This window comes from Ornithorhynchus anatinus, chromosome 9 (genome assembly GCF_004115215.2).
Source record: "Ornithorhynchus anatinus isolate Pmale09 chromosome 9, mOrnAna1.pri.v4, whole genome shotgun sequence".
Classification (NCBI taxonomy): domain Eukaryota; kingdom Metazoa; phylum Chordata; class Mammalia; order Monotremata; family Ornithorhynchidae; genus Ornithorhynchus; species Ornithorhynchus anatinus.
Window position 1 is genome coordinate 33,459,155 of NC_041736.1, and position 22,515 is coordinate 33,481,669.

Here is a 22,515-nt window from a genome sequence, read left to right on the forward strand (position 1 = left end):
GTTGTGTTCAGCGACATGCTGCCTTGGGCAAAGTGTCTCCTTGCTTCAAAAATAGCCCTCCGTTGAGTTGTCGCTGAGGGTCGAGTTCATCTGCCGATTTGTTTGTGGCTGAAAAGGCCAAGCGGGATACACGGTCCTGACCACGCCAGGCGCATTCACAGACTGTCCTTTGCAGTGCTGCTCTGTTTGTGGTTTGCAGCATCTAGCGGTGTTTTCACTGTCACTCGTTCATTCGTTCATTCAATAGTATTTATTGAGCGCTTACTATGTGCAGAGCACACTGTACTAAGCGCTTGGAATGAACAAGTCGGCAACCTCGAGCATGCGTTCAGAAAGAGCCATTCCCTTCTCAATCGCTGTGCGCCTTTCTGTCCTGCTGCAGTCGTCTCCCAGTTTTCAGCTGAGGTGCACCCTTCGAACAATTCTTCCTCCCCTTCATTTCTGGTGACCCATTTCAGCACACCATCCGGCAGCTAATTTATGCATCCCGTTGTCATCCTTGGAGCTCAGTGCAGATGACGTGGCTTCGGTGTTAGGCGATTGTCTTCGTTCTAATACTTTGCTGTTTGCGATCCCGGTTTTTATTAATAATTATAATAATTGAGGCATTTGTAAGCACTTACTATGTGACAAGACTTGTACTAAGTGCTGAGGTGGATACAGGCAAATCAGGTTGGACACAGTCCCTGTCCCACATGGGACACACTGTCTTAATCGCCATTTTACAGATGAGGGAACAGAAGCACAGAGAAGTTAAGTGACTTGCCCAAGATCACACAGCAGACAAGTGGTGGAGCCGGGATTAGAACCCAGGTCCTTTTGACTCTCCGGCCCACGCTCGAACCATTAGGCCATGCTGCTTGATGCTGAATATAGCCAGTAAGTAACACCAATGGAACTGTTCAAGGATCTGTCTCTCACAGCCACAGAAGAAGCTGGGTAAACCCTTCAAATACCACCACTGACCCACTGTCAGCACGGCCTGGGGGATAGAACACCGGCCTGGAGATCAGAGGCCCTGGGTTCTAATTCCGGCTCCGTCACACGTCCGCTGTGTGACCTTGGGCAAGTTACTTCAATTCTTTGTGCCTCAGTTTCCTCATCTGTAAAATGGGGATTAAGACTGTGAGCCCCACGCAGGACATGGACTGTGACCAACCTGATTAGCTTGTATCTGCCCCAGCACTGAGTACAATTCCTCATGTTTAGTAAGCACTTAACAAACATAAAAACAAGGATGTACTGGCCACCTTGATTTGATTTTTTCCTTCCTTGTCTATTTCTGCATCATTGATCAGTATGCTGCCTAGGGAGATGGGAATTAATTCTGTTTTAAAAGGTCTCCGGGTATGAGAAAGTCACAGCTTCTCCCAGAAATCCATTCTTGTGTTCGACAGTCGTCATTTTCCTTTACATCTGCTGCAGAGTTCTGCCCTGTCTCCCTTGAATAACCATCAGTGGAAACAAGTACTAGCTTGAAAATGCTGTTACACCTTCCAACATGCAAAAACTATTATTAGACTATGTCCCATAACTTCAACCTTCTCTTCTATGAGCTGAATAAGCTGCCTCTCTTTCCATTTTTCCACATGAGGTTCTCTTCTCCATGCCTTTAATTGTTTTAGGAAGGAAAGTGCTGTAGTTCGTAGCAGGACCCAAACACCGTTCTAGCCAACTCCTAGTCAGAGGAACAAATCCCAAGCTAAGAGGAAGAAGGAAGAAAACCAAGGCATCTCCACACACTGGCAAAGAGCGATCCCACTTTGGAAAGCTCAGATGATGGGTCTTAGGGCAAAATGAAAAATAGCCAGTTTTTCTCAGACTGTGAGCTTGTCCTCTAGACTGTAAGCTCACTGTGGGCAGGGAACGTGTCTCTCAACTCTGTTACACTGTTATATTGTACTCGCCCAAGCACTCGTTACGGTGCTCTGCACACGGTAAATAAATACATTTATTTACTCAATAAATCTGTTTGTTGGATCTTGAAAACACGGTCCTTCCGTGGAAAGGAGTCTATTCCAAACTCCTCTCCCACCTGTGTATTCTCTTTGCACAGAGTGTTTAATAAATATTACGATGCTAAATATTGTAGTAAATTATAATACTTCCAATTATAAATATTGCTAACAAATCAATTGATGTATTGTGTTTATTGAGTGTTTACTATGTCCAGAGCACAGATCTAAGCACCTAGGAGAATACAATACAACAGAGTTGGTTGGTAGACACATTCCCTGCCCTTAATGAGAAGCAGCATGACCTAGTGGATACAGCACTGGGCTGGCAGTCAAAAAAGATCGGGATTCTAATTCCACCTCCTCCAATGGCCGGCTGTGACCTTGGACGTATCGGTTTTCTTCCCTGTGCCTCAGTTACTACACCTATAAAATGGAGATTAAAACTGCGAGCCTCACATGGATGCTAGACTATGAGCTCGTTGTGGGCAAGAATGTGTTTGTTGCTATATTGTACTCTCCTAAGCACCTAGCACAGTGCTTTGCAGAGAGTACATGTTCAATAAATAATAATAATAATGTTGGTATTTGTGAAGCGCTTACTACGTGCAGAGCACTGTTCTAAGCGCTGGGGTAGATACAGTGGAATGAGGTTGTCCCACATGAGGCTCACAGTCTTCATCCTCGTTTTACAGATGAGGGAACTGAGGCACAGAGAAGTGAAGTGACTTGCCCACAGTCACACAGCTCACATGGGTCAGAGTCGGGATTAGGACCCATGACCTCTGACTCCCAAGCCCGGGCTCTTTCCACTGAGCCACGCTGCTTCTCCTATACGATCGAATAAATGACTGAACGGGGACGGAACCGCATCCAACTTGATCATCTCGTACCTACCACGGTGCTTAGAACAATGCCATTTTAAAATGAGCTCACGGTCTAGAGGGTAAATATGAAATACAAATATTATTACGACTACTGCACTCTCCATCCTCCCTCTTACTTCCTTGCAGGTGGTTTAGTGCAAAGGAGCTTCGGATAAAAAGCGGGTCCTGGAATGCCATGGCTTCAATCCTCATAAAGGCCAAAAGTCACAAGAAAAAACCAGATAAGTTCTCTCTGATCGCTGAGCAGATGGAAAGCTTCCAGAAGACTGAGGCTTGGGAGGACTCAGACCTCTGGCTTGGCTTCTGGATTTGGAGTAAAGCCCTTTCAGTGTGGGGGGAGGGGGGCAGTTGATGGGCAGAACTACTTCCCAGTACCATAATATAACGATCACAATAATAACGATACTTGATAAACACTTACCCTGTGCCAAGCACTGGGCTAAGCACTGGGATAGATATAAAATAATCAGGTCAGACCCAATGCCTGTCCAACGTGGAGCTCACAGTCTGGAGAAGGGGTATTTTTACTCCCATTTTAATCATGTGGAAACTGGATGCGGCGAAGTTAAATGACTTGCCCAAATTCGCACAGCAGGCTAGTGGCAGAGCCGGGATTAAAATCACAGAACTTTCCGTCTCTCATGCTGGCTCTTTAAACTGAGCCTTGACTTGCCTCTGACTCTAGTCTCTGACTCAGGAGCTTCCTCCAGCCGTGGAGCTTTGCGAGTTTCCTCAGCCATGTGTAACGGATAGAGCACGGGCCTGGGCGTCAGAGGGTCACAGATTCTAATCCCAGCTCCGCCACTTGTCTGCTGTGTTACCTTGGGCAAGCCCTTAACTTTTCTGTGCCTCAGTTACCTCATCTGTAAAATGGGGATTGAAACTCTGAGCCCCACGTGGGACAGGGACTGTGTCCAACTCGACTTGCTCGTACAGCGCTTAGTACAGTTCCTGGCACGTAGTGAGTGCTTAACGGATATCAGAATTATTATCATTATTATTATTACCTTTCCTCCCTCTTCTGTCCTGCCTTGTGCCCGGGGTAACTACAAAAGGTAGCCCAGAGAAGCAGCGTGTTTCAGCGGAAAGAGCCCGGGCTTGGGAGTCAGAGGTCACGGGCTCTAGTCCCGACTCTGCCACTTCTCCGCTGTGTGACTTTGGGCGAGTCACTTAACTTCTCTGCGCCTCAGTGACCGCATCTGTAAAATGAGGTGGAAGACCGTGAGCCCCACGAGGGACACCCCGATTACCTTGTATCTACCCCAGTGCTTACAACGGTGCTTGGCACATAGTAAGCGCTTAACAAATACCACCATTATTATCACTATTCTCATTCCAATCTGACTTACCCTTGCCTGATGATCCCTGTACTCGGGTGCAGAAAGAGGGATGGAAGGTGGCTTTTCAGGTGGCTCCGATCCCATCCCCCCCGAAAAGACCAGGCTGTTTCACGACCTTTTCCCCCTCACAGTCTGGGAGAGAAGACAAGTTCCCGATACAGCTAATTGAACGGTCTTCTGATGACGGGGCGAGAGCATCCGCTACAGCCGGCCCGCGTGTTCAAGTGAGGCACACGCTCCCTTCTCGGTGAGAGGACTCGTGGGGCTGGGGACGCAAAGGGAGGTTGTGAAGTTTTAACCTGGAAACTTCCAAGTGGATAATGGAGAGATGAATGAGTTTCCCGGCCAGTTTAAGAGTAGTCTTGCCGTTTCTTATTGCTGGGAATCCAGGATTGGACATGTGGAATAGATGCATTGGAAAGAATTTGTGCACAAGACAGAAAACCGTTGGACTCCCTCTGGCGGTGAGCATTCCAAATTTAAAAAGTAACAACACTGACCTCCCCGCCAGTTAACTCCATCGATTTTGCTTTTGTAGGAGGTATTTGCCGCTCTGATTTTTTTTTTGCTCGGGTGCGTATTCTCCCCTAAAGGGCTTGGACCGTTGGCCTTTTTTAGGGTTTTTTTTTTTTTTTTTTTTGGCCACATAGAATCAGGTATATTTGGGAATGTAGGGAGGTGAAGGGGAAAATCGATAAATCATCACGATTTTATTTCTCTTCCTGTTTTTTCAAATGATTGAATTTAACCTTATCCTAAGCCATCATCTCTACAGTTTATAAGCAAGCAGAACACATAAGCGAAGCGGAGGAGAAGGGGATCCAGGATTGGAAGGTATATAAGCAGCTATGGGTGATTTTAATCCCCTTCCCTAAAAATATGGTTAGTCTCACTAATACTCTTCTTGTATTATTGCCAAGAGTCAAAAGTGTCACAGTTTAAGATCAACCTTTAAAATTCCTCATGGGCAATAGCTATGACCTTGGCATAGTGCCTAGAGCATAGGCCTGGGAGTCAGAAGGACCTGGTTTCTAATCCTGACTGCGCCACTTATCTGTTATGTGACCTTGGGCAAGTCACTTCACTTCTCTGTGCCTCAGTTACCTCATCTGAAAAATTAAAATTGAGACCGTGAGCCCCATGTGGGACGGGGACTGCGTCCAGCCCAAATTGCTGGTATCCATTGCAGTGTTTAGTACAGTGCCTGACGCGTCGTAAGGGCTTTATGTATATATATATATATGTATATATATATATATCACAGTTATTATGATCATCATTATTACTACACTCCTGGAAAGTGGCCATTTCTCTTTCTCCTTCATTTCATATCTGTTACCGATCTGTACATTCCAAGCGCTTAGTACAGTGCTCTGCACATAGTAAGCGCTCAATAAATACTATTGAATGAATTTCATATCATTCATTCATTCAGCCGTATTTACTGAGTCACATTTCCTGCCCACTATGAGCTTAGAGTTTAGAGGGAGCTATCATTTAGCCAGTTCTCAATACACGACAAAACATTTCCTTGTGGAGACTGAAGACCATGCTTTTATAAGATTTGAGGATTCTACACAGAACTCATCTTCTACCCTGCCCTACTCTTATGTTTTCTGGGTAGAAAAGATAATAATAATAACAGTAATGTTGGTATTTGTTGAGCACTTCCTACGTGTCAAGCAACGTTCTAAGCACTGGGGTAGATACAAGGTAATCAGGTTCTCCCAGGTGGGGCTCACAGTCTTCATCCCCATTTTACAGATGAGGCAACTGAGGCACAGAGGAAGTGAAGTGACTGGCTCAAGGTCACACAGCTGACACGTGGCAGAGCGGGGATTAGAACCCTCAACCTCTGACTCCCAAGCCCGGGCTCTTTCCACTAAGCCACGCTGTTTCTCATGTCCTCTGTCTGCCACTGGGATCTGAAATCATACCACAGTTCTGGAAGTGCCGGGTTCTATGGGACTCTTCCATCCAGGAAGACTAAAAGACCTAAAAGGTGGAGCTCAGATAAACCCCACTAGGATGCCCACAGCCATTTCTCTCCCCTTTCCTCTTGAGGTTGATGATATTACTGGTGCCTGGAAATCCTGTGGCAGGTCTCTAGATAAAGAAGAGCGTGGGCGGGAAAACGAGCAGATTCCACTCTCCCTGCTGGTAGATCTCTGCCGCTAATCACAGCTTTAACTTTCTTTACGATGTCAATCGTGGTTATTATTAGAGTTAAAGCCATCTTCGTGGGTTGCACACAGTGTTCAAAAAATATGATTGACTGACTGACCGAACTGAGTAGGGCCTTGAAGATGAGGAGCACGGTGGTCTGCCAGGTGTGAGGTAAGTCAGAGGCCCAGGCAGGAAGGGAGGGTGTGAACCAAAGCTTGGCAGTGAGAGAGATGAAACTGAGGCACAGTAAATAGGTTGGCTTGAGAGGAGCAGGGGTGTAGAGACAGAGAAGCAAAGATAAGTAAAGGAGAGAGGGCTAATTGCTTGCCTTAAAACCATTATCTCTTCAGCTTTAGTGTTCAGTCACTTTCCAAGCATATTCCAAAAATTGTTCTTATTTCACAACTATTGGTTCAGTAAATACCCCTTATGTCAGAATCCTAGGATTTTGCAGAGCGTTGCTTATGTGTTGCTTGCTTAGCTACAAGCAACTCCTTTATCTTGGCGATAAAGACTTGGCAAGCTGACTCCATGCTTCCCATCCACACAGGCACCCACTGGAAAGTTGTTTTTTTTCTCATTCAATGATGAAGCTTTCATCACTTCACTGAAGTTGGGTGGTTTATATAGTCGAAAATGAAAACTATCATTCTGTGAGATGTTTTTTCATCACCGTGTTCCGGCATCCTTCTTTATGTTCTTATAAAAGGGAAATTTTTTCCTGATTCTTTAGGCGCAGCATCCACTAAGAATAATGATAATTATGGTATTCGTTAAGTGGTTACTGTGTGCCAAGCATCGGGGTAGATACAAGGTAATCAGCTCTCACATGGGGTTCAAGGTCTAAGGAGAGAAGACAGGATTTGAATCCCCATTTTGCAGATGAGGTAACTGAAACAAGGAGAAGTTAAGTGATTTGCCCAAGATCACATGCAGGCAGAGGTAGGATTAGAATCCAGGTCCTCTGACTGTCAAGCCCGTCTCTTTTCATTTTGCCACCCAGCGTCTAAACAATACTAATCTGGCCTTCCTTTCTCTCCATCCTCCTTTCAAGGCTGCTCACCATTCTTGCTCCTTGGCTTGTCCGTGTTTCTTCCTTCGTCTTCTCCTCATGCCCCCTTGCCATGCCTAGAAACAGATCCAAACTTTCTAATAGTTTATCATGCTAGATTTATACCTCCCCCACCCCAGACTAATAATCACTCATTAACTAGTAATTGCTTAGTACAGAGCTATGCCGTCAGGAGATGTCAGGGTAGAGAGACGATTGAATGCTTTAAAGCTGAGAGTCAAGGGATTCTGCTCGATGCAGAAAGGAGAGGGCAACCATTGGAGGTTTTTCAGGAGAGGGGAGACATGTTTGAACCACATTTTAGGAAATTAATCCAGGTGGCATTGGACTAGAGAGGTACGGACCGAAGTATGGACTGGAGACACGGAGGCTGATGTCGTACTCGAGTAGGGAGGTACAAAGTGCCTTGATCCATGTGGAGACCACTGGGAAGGGAAGAGGCAGATTCTGAAAATGTGGTGAAGTTTGGAGAGGATTTGTGACCAGATTTAGAGGATTTAATAGGACCATCCTAACCCTTACCGTGCTTGACCATTAGCAGTCACAACTGACAATAACACCACTGTCTCTGCCGCTCAGATTTGTAAATTTAGCGCTTAGCAGATACCACAAATAAAAAGTGACTCATAAGGCTCTGGTATCTAACACTACTTCCCTCTTGACCTCGACCAGCCTCTCCACCCAGAGCCCAGGGCAGCGCTGGCAGGAAGAATCCCTTTATAATTTAGAGAGGACTTCCGGAAGGAAGTTAATTTGGCTAATGCACTAGAGGATTGGCAGAGCACTAATGAAACTCTCACCTAGGAGAAAACATCTAGAATGAGCCTAGGAAAAGAGTTTCTTCTCTATCTGACAAATTATTAGACTCTATGATCAAGTTTCGGATCAGTGAACCATTAGAAAAAGCCAACCGTTGGAGAGAGACGAGATGGTTTGGGGTAAATTATGCCTCATTGATCAGCAAGAGATTTTCAAAAGGTCAGTAAGCTCCATGAGTGTAGGCTAAAATGATGAGGACTTTTCAGGCTGGGAAAATAAAAGCTGAGAGGGAAAATGATCGAAGTTTACTTAATCATGAAGGATGGGGACATGCAATTTTTGCCCACTGAGTTCCACAGGACCCGGAGATGGAGACTTTTACTAAAGCTTGAAGCGCTGGGGTAGAAACAAGGTCGGATCCTCCATGTCCCACATGGGGCTCACGTTCTTGAGCCCCATTTTACAGATGAGGCACAGAAAAGTAAAGTGACTTGCCCAAGGTCACACAGCAGACAAGTGGCGGAGCTGGGATTAGAATCCAGTTCCTTCTGATTCCCAGGCCCACGCTTTATCCACCGGGCCACGTTGCTTCTCAGTCACATGTATCTGAGTCTCTGCTCAGTCCTCATAGTGCAGGGAATGGCGCTCACCACACACCGTGTCGTCCAGTACTGGGGAGGTGATAGCCACAGCTACAGTTTCAGTCAGTCAATCAATCAGTTGTATATATTGAGATCTTACTGGGCATAGACCAGTCTTCTCAGTGCTTGGGAAAGTACAATATAAGAATGTAACAGACACATTCCCCGCTCACAATGAGCTTACCGTCTAGAGAGGGAGACAGATATTAATATGAATTTGCAAATGATGGATATGTTGAGACCAAAGCGAGGGTGAATAAAGGGAGCAAATCCAAATGCAAGAGAGATGCAGAAGGGAGTGGGAGAGAGGAAATGAGGGCTTGATCAGGGAAGGCCTCTTGGAGGAGATGTGCCTTCACTAAGACTTTGCAGATGGAGAGAATAATTCTCTGTCGATATGAAGAGGGAGGATGTTCCAGGCCAGAGGCAGGACGTGGGCAAGAGGTAGGCAGTGAATTTCTCAATGTTCTAGAAGTTGGAAAACCTTCAAGTTGACGCTTCTTCCTCCCACAGCCTCCCTCTATAGACGAGGTTCCCGGGATCCCGGCTGGCGGAATCTCTATTAAATTTCCTTCATCCACTAATTTGTAATTCTAAAAAAAAGCTACTATCCAGTTTGGCATAATTTGTTCTTAAACACATGCTGATATATGCTCATGATTTGTGCTTTATTAAAACCTCCATGAATTATGCTATAATTACTAGGAAATGCACAGCCTTTTGTGTTGTTTAATCAAGGGGGTTGTTTTGCTGAACAGATGTGATTACTCAACTCTCACCCTTCATTTTATTTCAGAACGCATGAAGCATTTTAAACTTGCATGACTTCGAGTCCATCCATCAATCAAAAGTATTTAGTGAGTACCTACTGTGTGCGGAGCACTGTCCTGAACACTTGAGAGAGTTGTCAGGAACTTACAACTAACGGGGGAGCCTGATGCCAAAATGAATTACAGATTGAAGGAAGTAAGAGTGAAAAACTACAGAGGCACGCGTGACCCCAAGTGCTTATGTAGTTCGGAAGAGGCAGGAGTAGGGGATATAAAATAGGGGGATTAGAAATCAATCAGAGGCTTCTGGGAGGAGATGTAATTTTAGAAGGGCTTTGAAGATGGGGAGAACAAAGGTCTATCCAAGGGGGAGAGAGTTCTAGGGAGAGGAAAGGGCATGAACAGCATGAGGGCAAGAAGCAGCATGGCCTAGTGAAAACAGCACGGGGTTCAAGAGTCAGAGGAACTGGCCCTGGGTCCACCACTTACCTGCAGTGTGGCCTCGGGCAAGTCACTTGACTTCTCCGTGCCTCAGTTACCTCATCTGCAAACTGGGGATTTAATACCTCTTAGACTGCAAGCCCCAAAGTAGGAAAGGGACTGTGTCCAACCTGATCTATTTGTATCTACTCTAGCACTTAGAACAGTGATGGACACATAGTAAGCACTTCAATACAATAATAGTAGTAATAATAATGTTAATCATATTAATGATCAGTGGTGGGAGAGAGTTGAACAAAGCAGGTACAGTAGGGTAGCTTGGCAGGAATAAAGAGTGAGAGCTGGGGGGTAGTCATAGAAATGAGGGGATCGGTCAGAGTAGATAGACAATTGACCATCGGTTTGAACACATTCAGGAGTTTCTGCTTGACATAGCAAGGAAAGGGAAGCCACTGGAGGTCTTTGAGAAGAGGAGAGACATGTTAGACCAACATTTTAGGAAGATAATCCAGGTGACAGAGCAGTATGGCTCAGTGGAAAGAGCCCGGGCTTGGGAGGCAGAGGTCATGGGTTCAAATCCCCGCTCCGCCGCTTGTCAACTGTGTGACTGTCGGCAAGTCACTTCACTTCTCTGTGCCTCAGTGACCTCATCTGTAAAATGGGGATTAAGACTGTGAGCCTCACCTGGGACAACCTGATTCCCCTGTATCTACCCCAGCGCTTAGAACAGTGCTCTGCACATAGTAAGCGCTTAACGAATACCAACATAATTAAGTACGGACGAGGGAGGGGAGGGGCTGGAGGTAAGGAGGCTGATGCCTTAGTTGAGGAAGGATATGCCAAATGCCTGGATCCATCCACTGGGGTGGAGAGGAAGAGGTAGATTTGGGAAATGTTGTGAAGTACCAAAAGGATTTGGCAACAGACTAAGAGTTTGGGGCTTATTTAAAGAGACCATCTTAAGTACCAGAAATACTGTGCTTGATCCAGTATCATTTGGTATGGTAATTGTTAAGTGCTTACTATGTGTATTAAGGACTGGGGTAGATACAAGCTTGTCACATTGGACACAGTCCCTGTCCCACATGGGGCTCACAGTCTTAATCCCCATATTATAGATGAGGTAACTGAGGTACAGAGAAGTGAGGTGATTCGCCCAAGGTCACACAACAGGCAAGTGGCAGAACTGGGATTAGAACCCATGTCCCTCTGACTTCCAGGCCTTCTTTATGACCTGACTGGCAGTGCCAACAGATGGACACAAGCTCATTGTGGTCAGGGAATATGTCTGTTGTAGTGTTGTGTTGCACTTTCCCAAGCGTGTAATACGGTGCTCTGCACATCGTAAGCGCTCAATATACACAGTATATTGACTGATTGATTGTGAAGAAGTTCAACTCACAGCCTCCAGTAAGAAAGGAAAAGGGATTGAAAACAAGAATCTCACCAGCCAGACGGGAGTGTGTAAACCAGAACAGAGCCTCTTGGTCTGAAAGAGTCAAGTCGTCTCCCAGAGTGGCAAAATGAGTCCTCAGCAACACGGCCATTGATTTGGATGGCGAGATTGAGGTCTCGTCCTTGTGTGGCTGTATTTTTCTCTCTTTTTTTTGCCATTCTCAGGGATGGATGGGGTAAGAAAAAACAGGGGAAACTCCAATCCATCAGTCTAGGGAGCTGATACCTGTATCTCACCCATCAATCACAGCATCACGATGAACTGATTCGAAATTTTTCTGGATGACTTAGAGTAACACAAATTGTCGATTATAGCTAAGGGGCTATTTCTACAGATCGGATAGAACTAAGTGTGGAAACGAGGAGAAATATCTTAAAGCCACATGCCTTTTTGGCATTAGCTACCAGAGAAGGCCTGCAAATATTTCACAGTCAGAATGAGAAGTCTGTGAGAAGTTCATACGTTCTCAATGAAGATACTGGGGAATGTTTTGTGCGTTTTTATTTTAACAGAATATATTAAAGTGCTCTAAAAAATGGTACTAAAATAATTATATTGTAATATGATATAATTTAAGACAATTTAGGATACCATTACTTTAGTGCTATAGAAAATAGTATGACAATTGTATTATAAATATATTAACACTAGACTGTAATGATAATGTAAATGATATTTTCTGAAGAAAATCCATTTTTTCAAAGCACTTTCTCATCATTCATCTCATTTTAACCTGACAATATCCCTGTGAGATTTGGCGGGTGGGGAAGCAGTGGTCAGGTAATCTTGTGCCCATTTTACAGATGTGGACAGCGAGGCACAGAAAGATGAAGTGAATTTCCCTTTGAGCAGAGGTGGATCTTACAGTCAGGAATCCTGACTCCCAACTCTGCACTTACCAACTAGACCAATGCCGTCTCTGAAAGTTTCTTTGCAGACAGAGGCCATATTTGATGTTCAGAGACCCCAAAGACCATTACTGTGTGTGCAATTTGTATATCAACATAAATGCTTCTATGGTTTGGGGTGCCTTGTTTGGCTAATGAGGGAGCAAAGCTGATCCCAGCGAGGAAAAATGAAAGGCAACTTCAAGCCACAGAGCTACCACTTGGCATCTCTAAATAATTGGAATAATTTAATATCTTTAAATTCTCCATTCATTTGCCTTTAAGTCCCTGCCACCAACATGTAGGCGGAAAGCAAGCTGGCGCTTGACTATGTGTCTGTCAGTTTTCAAGTGCATTTTTGCTTTTGTATATCTGTGCGGTAGAGAATGTGCTCTGGGTCTTCCAATAGGGATTGGAAGGAAAAATGAAGCAACACGGTGTGGTGAAAAGTACACGGGCCTGGGAGTCAGAAGGTCATGGGTTCTAATCCCAGCTCCACCACGTGTCGGCTGTGTGACCTTGGACAAGTCACTTCACTTCTCTGTGCTTCAATACCTCATCTGTAAAATGGGGACTGAGACTGTGAGCCCTACAAGATAGGGACTGTGTCCAACTCGATTTGCTTATATCCACCCCGGTGCTTAGTATGGTGCCTGACACACGGTTAAGCCCTTCACAAATACCACTGTTATCAAAATGGGGGAATGAGATGGCAGAAATGGGAAAGAGAGCGTGGAATTGGTCAGAGACAGAGCCACCGACTCTGACCATAAGTATCTGTGTCCCTTCTTTGCTCTTTCTTCAGTCTTTCAACTTCTGCCCTTTGGGACCACTTCCATTTGTGAGAGGATGAGGGAGGACAGGCATAATTGGATGTTAGCATCACTGCTTATGACATTCCTTGAGAGTGCCCTAATTTTTTTAAAGTATCCTAATTTAACACTGGGTGACTGGAGGTGGACTGACTTGATTGTGTGTGTGTGTGTGTGTGTGTGTGTGTGTGTGTGTGTGTGTTCATGCACACTCAGTGCAATTCCAATCAGATAGAAGAAAGAGTCCCTACCTTTGGGACTGAATAAGCTAAAAGCATCTGCAAAGGCATCAGTAGCTCAAACAGCTGGAATCCCAGGGGTCCTTGTGATACATCCTAATAGACTGTTGACCTACCCCGCTCTATCCGAAGAGGAAAAAAAAAAGAAATGTGTGCAAGGCTGTTAAAACAAAGACAAGATGGGCCTGTATGGGATTTATGTTTGCCTGATGGAAAGTTCCCAGACAGCTGTTTTGCCACCTACACTCTGATTTCCTTAGGGCTGGTTGTTCAACAACTGAAACAGATCCCCACAATCCTTGTTTCCCCTCAGCACTTAACCCTCCATTCTCACCTCTGTGAGGGATCACTTTTACCCCATTTTTTAATGGGAAGCAAACTGCCTCTTCCTGATTTGTCCTCGGATCAGCATTTTGCATTCCACAATCGACTGCATTTGTTGTGGGATAAATTTCTGGCGGATAAACTTGCTAGGATAAAGAGAGTATAGCCTCAGGACTCTGCCATTTTGGAGCCAGTTCTAGGCATTGACTCTCCTTTTCCATTTCCTTCAAAATCTGGATCTTAGAAGTCTAGAGACTTCGCATGATTCCAGAGGTTGGGGCTGTTTGGGAATGTTCTGAAGTGAGCATTTCCTGTCCAGAACTAAGTGACCTGTTCACCTCTCCTCCCTGGGAGAGCAAACCTGAGGCTCAGCCAGAGCTCAAGGAGATCTTGCCCATGGTAATGCCCATTTGACCCCAGGGGTTCTTATCCCTAGATTATCGCCACCAGGTATTTGGTTCACTTTCAAGCTGAGACATCAATTCCACAAATAATAATTGTGGAATTTGTTAAGCACTTTCTATGTGCCAAGCACTGTACTAACCCCTGGGGTTGATACCAGTTAATTGGGTTGGACACAGTCTCTGTCCCACATGGGCTCACAGTCTCAGTCCCCATTTTACAGATTAGGGAACTGACGGATAGAAAAGTGAAGTGACTTGCCTTGGGTCACATAAATAACAATATTTGCTCCCAGTCTCTGGAAATATGATGCTCTGAGGGAAAGGAGGCTGCCCAGATTTAGGCCCAAACTTAGCCAATCCGGAGCCTAAGACCGTCCCCTGCTCCTTCACAGTGACTTCACCTCGACACTTACCATTACTAAGGTTCTGAGCCTCCCTCTCCTACTACCCACACCTCATTCCCCGGCTTTCCCTCCCAGTCTCCATGGGAAGAAGTCCCTTTCTAGACCGTAAATCCGGTGTGGGCAAGGATTGTCTCTCCTTAGTGCTGAAGGGTACTTTCCAAGTGCTTAGTACAGTGCTCTGCACACAGCGTGTGCTCAATAAGTGCAATGGAATGAATGAATGAACACCATTCACAGTCTCACCCCCACTGATATACACAACTGAAAACTCATAAACACAACGGAAACCTCACAAGCACAAAATAACATATTCTGCAATCAAAAGCGCTTGCAATGGCGTGAAAGACACAGTCCCCATGGGCTGGCTGTTTATCTTTTTCCTACTAGGCCCTTTTCCACCCCACCCCTGCCGTTCTGTCCCAACAGCTCAGCGAAACCCAAAATCCCAGAGCTCTCAGTGCCAGCTAAATCCTCCCAACCAATAGGAGCACCAGCAGTCAACATCCCAACATCCCAGCCCATCAGCGTCCCGGCCTAGGGACAGAGAACAGAGCTTTTCATCTCTGGAAGAAACTCTTCCCCTAAGCAGAACATTCCCCAGGAGATGCGGAGACCAAGCAAGCCAGTCATTGAGGGATCAGAACCTCCTAGACTTCCTCTCCACCTCTCTCTTGCATTTCAGATCCTTGTATCTCATCCTTCTCTCTTACATCCTTCTCAGGTTCTCCTCCACACGTGTGTACACCTTTCTCACCTCCCTTTTAGGTTCCCCTACACACACACATGCATACGCAGTGAAATATTTGCCAGAGTCAAACTTTCCTTCTAAAGGAGCAGCAGCCCATCGTCACCTCTCTCCTCTCCATTTTCCCCTCTTTCCCTCCCCTTTCCCTCCCCCGCCCCCTCAGAACCTCACCTCATCAATGCTCCATCCCCATGTTCTTCTCCACGCTTATCCTCTCGTTGAAAATGAAATGTGAAAAGGCTAATTGGAGTTGAGATCCCTTTTTCCCAACCTCACCTATCCTAAAATGGGGCCTTTAACTCAGAGCCTTTGACCGCAGCCCCCTAATCACACCACATTCACAAAGCGACTCTTCCAGAAGTTCTCTCCCTGCATTATGCTCCATTGAAATGCTAATATAGGCGTATTACATTTGGTTTATACCTCAGGAGGAGATAAAGGAAACCGAAGTAAATGACTCTGAGCTACAGCTAAATCAAATGCTTGTAGAAGAGTGGAGCTTGAGATTTAAAAACCTTTTACTCTGAAGAAGAGCGAGCATGTGTCCTTCTAGATTACCGTTAGAAGAGCAAATTTGCAAGAAGAAAAATTAATACTGAATTTGGAAGAAACCCTGAAAAGCTATTGTCTACTTGTTTGGGGATCCCAAGGCAATTTCATTAAAATTGATTGTGAATATAATTTTGCAGATCGTTCATGATGTTTTGCATTCGTATCTTTTGTGGTGACACCGGGGTCTGGATACCAAGGATACGCCTTTGAAAACAACAGATCTCATGTGATATTGGACCTATAAATGAATCCAAGATACTGGTAACTCAGACTGCAATTGAATCCATTCTCTCCCTGCAAAAAAGATGGATCTTGGGTGGGCAGATGAATAAGTCACAGTAATAACTGAGAAGTAGTGTGGCTTAGCAGAAAAAGAGCACAGGCTTGGGAGTCAAAGGGAGCTGGGTTCTAATCCCAGCCCTGCCACCGGTCAGCTGTGTGACTTTGGGCAAGTCACTTAACTTCTCTGTGCCTCAGTTACCTCATCTGTAAAATGGGGATTAAGACTGTCAGACCCACGTCCCCCGGGACAACCTGATAACCCTGTATAACCCTCAGTGCTTAGAACAGTGTTTGGCACATAGTAAGCGCTTAACAAATACCATTATTATTATTATTGTTATTGTTACTGAGTGCTTAGGAAGTATGTATAATGGAAGCAAAAGACACATTTCTTGCCCATAAAGAGCTTACCCTCTAACTGGGACACAGGCACAGAAACATTCAAAAGCAATGGAATAGGAGAAAAAAAATGATTGTTTCATATAACATGCGCAGCAAAATGAATAATTATACATAAAATGAAACTGACCATACTAATCAGAGCAGATCAGTTTCTTCACTCTAGCTTGCTAAACCTGGCTTCTGTCTCTTAAAGAACTTTATATTCCAAATGACTGTATTCAGCAACCTTGTTTTCGATGCTATTCTGGCTGAAGGTATCAAAAGAAAACGAAAATAGAAAAATGCAGTCCAGAGGTTCCCAAAATACCCTGTCTATTTTTTTTTCCCCATTCCCTCCTGGAAACTTGGTGCCTCCGGTTTTTCAAGGCTCGGGGCTACAGAGGCTGACGTACTCTTCGTATTAACTCCCAAGGGCCCAGGGACGTTGTGGTCACGAGCAGGACATTTTCCATTCAAACAAGAGCTATGAACTGCAAAGAGTACAGAATATGACCAGTGACCTTTTTTCTTAACCAAACGTAAGCAATCAATTTAAATTAATTAAAAACTACTGTGCCATGGAGAAAACGTTTGTTGCTACCTTGTTCGCTGATTGGAAAAGTTCTTCAGGTTTCTTAAAAGAACGGATTTCCGAGCAGAGGACAAATGAGGAGCGTGAGCTAGTGGTTAGAGCATGGGCCTGGGAGTCAAAAGGATCTGGGTTCTAATCCTGATCTGCCGCTTGTCTGCTGTGTGACCTTGGGCAAGTCACTTCACTTCTCTGGGCCTCAGTTCCCTCATCTGTAAAATGGGGATTAAGACTTGGAGTCCTACTTGGGTCACGGACGGGGACCAACTTGATTACTTTGTATGTATCCAGTTGCTTAGAACAGTGCCTGGCGCATACTAACAAATATCATTTAAAAAAAAAGATATAAAAGTGAGAGAGAAAGTTGTGAAAGTACCTGTTGAAAATGCTCTTCTTTTTGTAAAGGGACAAAAAGATATGCCTCGCCTTTAACCCAAACTATTCATGAAACTGTCTCAAAATAGAATCCTTCTTGACCATGACCCTTCAGAAAATTATTTTTCTTACATTTCTTCCTGAAAACGTCATTACACAAGCAAAATTCACACGGGCAAATGCTTAGTACAGTGCTATATCCAAAGTAATACTTATTAAGTACCATTACAATTACTAGTTCTACTACTTCTTACTTGATTGGCTTGTCTTTATTCATTCAATCGTATTTATGGAGTGCTTACTGTGTGCAGAACACTGTACCAAGCGCTTGGAATGTACAGGTTGGCTTGTATCTACCCCAGTGCTCAGTAAAGTGTCTGGCACATACTAAGGGCTTTAAAAAATACCACAATTATTATTATCCTACTATTATTATTAATATTGGCTTCAAGGCACTCTATGAGCTCTCTCCATCTCACTTGGCTCTCTTCACTAGCTACTTCCTTACTTACTCTCTTCTCATTTCAAGTCCAGACCCTGACTATACCAACGTTTTTCCCCGGGCCTGCAGTTCCCTTCCTCTCCAAATTTGCCAGAGCTCAGCCAGCCCAACCTTCAAAGCCCTCCTAAAATCCCTACCTCTTCCATAGAGCTTTTCAGAAATGATTATCAATTCCCCAGGCTTTGTCAAGCTGTGGGGCCTTATGTCAATAACACAGATAAAATAGCCATCGACCAAATGCTCAAAAACGGCCAGACCCGTGGGGAGGAGGTACAATTGAAATTTTGCCTGGTTCTTTCTTGTTCAGTAACACCCATGTAGGGCCAAATGCCACATCTCCAGCCCTGATCTCTCTGTTTCTCTGCAGTCTCGCATTTCCTCCTGCCTTCTGGATATCTCTACTTTGATGTCCTGCCGACACCTCAAACCTAATGTGTCCAAAACAGAACTCTTCATCTTCTCACCCAAACCCTGTCCTCCCACTGACTTTCCCATCACTATAGAGAGCGCTACCGTCCTCGGTGTCTCACAAGCCCAGAACCCTTGGCATCTCTCAATTCATCTCTCTCATTCAACCCACATGTTCAATCTGTCACCAAAACCTTTAGGTTCAAGCTTCGCAACATTGCTAAAATCCACCTTTTCCTTTCCATCCAAACTGTTACTATACTGATTCCAGCATTTATTCTATCCCATCTTGACTACTGCAACAGTCTCCCCGCTGACCTCCCTGCCTCCTTTCTCTCCCTACTCTAGTCCACAAAACACTCGGCTTCCTGGATCCTTTTTCTAAAAAAATTCAGGCTCTGTTTCCCCACACCTCGAGAACATCCAGTGTTTGCCCAGCCACCCCCCTCTTCAAACAGAAATTTCTTACCATTAACTTTAAGGCACTGAGTCAGCTTGCCCTCACCTATCTTACCTCACTGATTTCTTACTAGAATCCAGCCCGCTCACTTTAGTCCTTTCATACCAACCTACTCACTCAGCCTCAATCTCGACTACCTCACCAAAGTTCTCCCTCTGGCCTGGAACTCCCTCCCCCTCCATATATGACAGACCACCACTCTTCTCCCCTTCAAAACCCTACCAAAATTGTATCTCCTCAAAGAGGCTTTCCCTGACTAAACCTTCATTTCTATTACTCCCTCTCCCTTCTGGGTTACCCTTCTGCATAGCACTTGATATTCACCTCACCTTCAGCCCCCCAGCACTTAAGTACGTAACCATGATTTATCTTAATGTCCGTCTTCCCCTCTAAACTTTAAGATCCTTGTGGTCAGGGAACGTTTCTACAAACTCAGTTGAACTGTACTCTTCTAAGCGCCAAGTACGGTCCTTCAGAACCGGTAAGTGCTCAATGAAAAGCATTGTTTGGTTGATTGAAAAAGGAATGTGACCTGAAAAAGCTGCTCTACATCTATGCAACAGATATAGGAAATGCCACTCTGCACACAGTAAGCGCTCAATGAATATGACTGAATGAATAAATGATCTTACTTACTACATGGAAGTGGGAAGGAGTCCCCAAAGGAACTGGTTGAGCTTCTCACCTAAAGAGGGATATTTCCAAAAGAGGTGGAAGCCGTTTGTTGGAGAGGTTTGTGGGGTTTATAAGTTAATTTCCCTCTTGGCTTTGGCCGTATTACAGCTCTAATGGGCCATAAGGTAGAGGAAGCTCAGTTGTCCTCAAGACCAAACTCTCCCTGGCACAACCACGTACCCTGACTCCAACAGCAGTGGAGGCAGAAGGAAATGTGGGTGGAGGAGGAGAAGAGGCACGAGTCTTTAGGATGGCTGTCTTGTGTTGTTGGGATTTTTTTAATGGTATTTGTTAAGCACTCACTATGCACCAGGCACTGTTCTAAGTGCTGGGGTGGATACAAACTAATCAGGTTGGACACGCTCCAAGTCCCACATGGGGATCACAATCCTCATCCCCATTTTCCAGATGAGGTAACTGAGGCACAGAGAATTGAAGTGACTTGCCCAAAGTCACACAACAGACAAGTGGCGGAGGCATGATTAGAACCCAGGTCCTTCTGACTCCCAGACCTGGACTCTATCCACTAGGTCACGCTGCTTCTCGGATTCCCTGAAGGGAGAGGAGGGCCCACCGAGGGAGGTGGGGACGAGGGAACCGGCCCCTTGGATCAACAGTTAATACCATCTTGCGACCTGGAGAACGCAGGAGTTTGTCATCACCTCTATATTTCCCATTCTTTATGCCCATCTACTTTGGGATTCCCAAGAGATAGGGACAGAAAGATCGGGGTTGGGTTGGGAGGGGGGCAGGAAGGACTAAGGGGAGGTGGTTAATTGTTAAGGACTTACCATGTGCCAGGCACTGTGCCAAGCCCTGGAGTAGATACATACAACTTGGGTTGGACACAGTCCCTGTCCCACACTCTCAATCCCCATTTTACACGGGAGGTAAGAGACTTCATTCATTCAATAGTATTTATTGAGCGCTTACTATGTGCAGAGCACTGTAGTAAGCGCTTGGAATGTACAATTCAGGATAGCGAGATGACACAGTCCCTCCCTATGATGACTCTGATACTTTGTTTAATAAACTTGAACAGTATTTGCTAAGCTCTTACTTTGTGCCAAGCATTGAGGTAGATACACTACAAGCAGATAACAGTCCCTGTCTCACACGGGACTCATAGTCTAAAGGGGAGGGAGCACAGGGGTTGAGTTCCCATTTTACAGAAGAGGAAACTGAGGGACAGAGAAATTAAGTGACTTGCCCAAGGTCACGCAGTAGGCAAACAGTGGAGCCAGAAGAGGAACCCGGGTCCACTGAGCCCTGATACTCTACTATGCCCGCGCTATTTCTCAGCTGGGTAACTTCAGTGCCAAACTCGGTTCAAAAAATAACAGTGCTCAGAAATCTTTGAGGGGACACGTCCCCCAAATGACAAAAATCAGAAAAGACCTTTAATGAAGGTGAAGACAGCCCGAACACACTCATCATGGGCCATTTTTGCGCCTAGCCAGGGCTCTCCTGCCTGCCTACCGGAAGCTTAACTTCCGAGAAGCAGCGTGGCTCAGTGGAAAGAACACGGGCTTGGGAGTCAGAGGTCATGGGTTCGAATCCTGGCTCTGCCACTTGTCAGCTGTGTGACTGTGGGCAGGTCACTTGACTTTTCTGTGCCTCAGTTACCTCATCTGTAAAATGGGGATGAAGACGGTGAGCCTCACGTGGGACAACCAGATGACCCTGTATGTACCCCAGCGCTTAGAACAGTGCTGTGCACATAGTAAGCGCTTAACAAATACCAACATTATTATTATTATCATTATGATTATTAACTTCTGCAAGTCACTTTTAACGGACCTGAGAAAGCAGGAAGGGTTCTCTGCAAAACCATTGAAGAAAGACTTTCCAGATGTTTATGAATACTATAAAATGTTGATGTAATCACCCTGCAATGTAACATTTTCCTCCTCTTGGCATTCAGTTTAAAAGGTCTAGAGGAAAATCACATTGTCTCCACACTGTCACACTCGCCCACATTGAACATTCTTTTATTTAGCATTGTTTCTATTTAAGGCACCTCCTATTACCCAATAACTTACCTCAGCACAGATTGCGACATTAAACTAGAGACAAGAAAGCAAGTGGGTTTTCTCCAGCAGGCCCCTTTCTGATCTTTTCATGAGGATGTCAGAGGAGGAGCATGCGGGGAGAGGGGTGGCTCTGAGGGGGGCGATGGGAAGGGGTAAAGGGGGCACCCCCATACGACGACCTTAAGGAAAAAAATGGGCCTTTTGCTGCTGCTGATCAGAATAAAAAGCACATAAGAAGCAGCGTGGTGTGGTAGATAGAGCACAGGCCTGGGAGTCAGAAGGTCCTGGCTTTCAATTCCAACTCCGTCGCTCGTCTGTCGTGTGACCTTGGGCAAGTCACTTTACTTCTCTGTGCCTCGGTTACCTTATCTGGAAAATGGGGATTGAGCCTGTGAGCCCCATGTGGGACAGGGACTGTGTCAACCCAATTTGCCGATATCTACACCAGGGCTTAGTACAGTGCCCGGCGCATAGTATGTGCTTAACAGATACCATAATTACTAATTATTTATTATTATCAGCACCACTGCCTCCTTTTTTTAATCTTTCCTACATCGAAACTTTCCCCCCGGGGTGGCGGGGGAGGGGGGCGGGCGGTGCTCCGTGTCGGGTCTGCATAAGGAAGGCAGAAGTTTGGAAGATAATTTTCCCGTTGAAATATTCTGATTGGCCACCCAGTTTGCTCAGAGCAAATTTAATACGTCAGGGAATTTTGCCTCCAATCAATTAATTCACGGTCTTTGCTGAGTGCTTACCGAAGACAGAGAGATGTATCAAGCTACTGGGAGAGTACAGTACAACAGAATCGGTAGACACATTGCGTGTCCTCAGTGAGTTTACAATCTAGAGGGGGCAAAAATCCCTGAGGTCCAGCACACCCCACCTACCTCGGAAACTGAACCTCTGGGTAACAAATCTTCGGGGCCATCTTGCCAAGCCCAGGACCAAGCCCCCAT

At 45.3% G+C, this 22,515-nt stretch overlaps 1 long non-coding RNA gene across 1 annotated transcript; it reads left to right on the plus strand.

The window, feature by feature from the left end:
- The first annotated feature begins 4,678 nt into the window (after positions 1-4,678).
- On the plus strand, positions 4,679-15,983 carry LOC114814309. The gene is made up of 3 exons (XR_003762082.2): positions 4,679-4,755; positions 4,943-5,016; positions 15,731-15,983. It is a non-coding gene; the product is annotated as an uncharacterized LOC114814309 (long non-coding RNA).
- Positions 15,984-22,515: the final 6,532 nt, after the last annotated feature.